Raw genomic sequence first — 513 nt, 5'->3', positions numbered from 1 at the left:
ATGGCCACACCAATGCCTGAGCTGGCACCGGTCACCACAGCTGTACAATTAGCCCAACGCTCCATATTGAATATTAAGAACACAAAAGCCCGTCGTCTACTTTACGAATAACTGTTGCACTCGAAATGCGAGCAAAAACTAAATTGAGCGGTAGCAGATGCGTAGTTGTAGATGAGCGGATGAAATTTCATGACCGGCTTTGTTTGCCCACTTACATATTTTTATTTGCCTTTTTCTGCTCTTTGCCGGGCAATATCAACCTGACTGCATGCGGTGCATATATCGCGCACGATCTTCAAAAGAGACACAACTCAAAATTACGCGTTCGTCAGGAAATGCGAAAAACTATTTCGTAGCAAATACTAACCATATGGACACGGGAGACTTAAGGCTCTGTTATGCATACTTGGCATTGCTTGAGAGTTGTCACATAAGGAATCTGTTAAATGAGCTTCGCGTGTAAGCGGTTACCCAACGCACAGCATTACATACGTAAAAGTCTGTTGGTTTTTG

This window comes from Rhagoletis pomonella, unplaced genomic scaffold (assembly GCF_013731165.1).
Source record: "Rhagoletis pomonella isolate Grant_MI unplaced genomic scaffold, Rhpom_1.0 Rhpom_scaffold_00005, whole genome shotgun sequence".
Classification (NCBI taxonomy): Eukaryota; Metazoa; Arthropoda; class Insecta; order Diptera; family Tephritidae; genus Rhagoletis; species Rhagoletis pomonella.
This window is presented reverse-complemented; position numbering follows the sequence as displayed.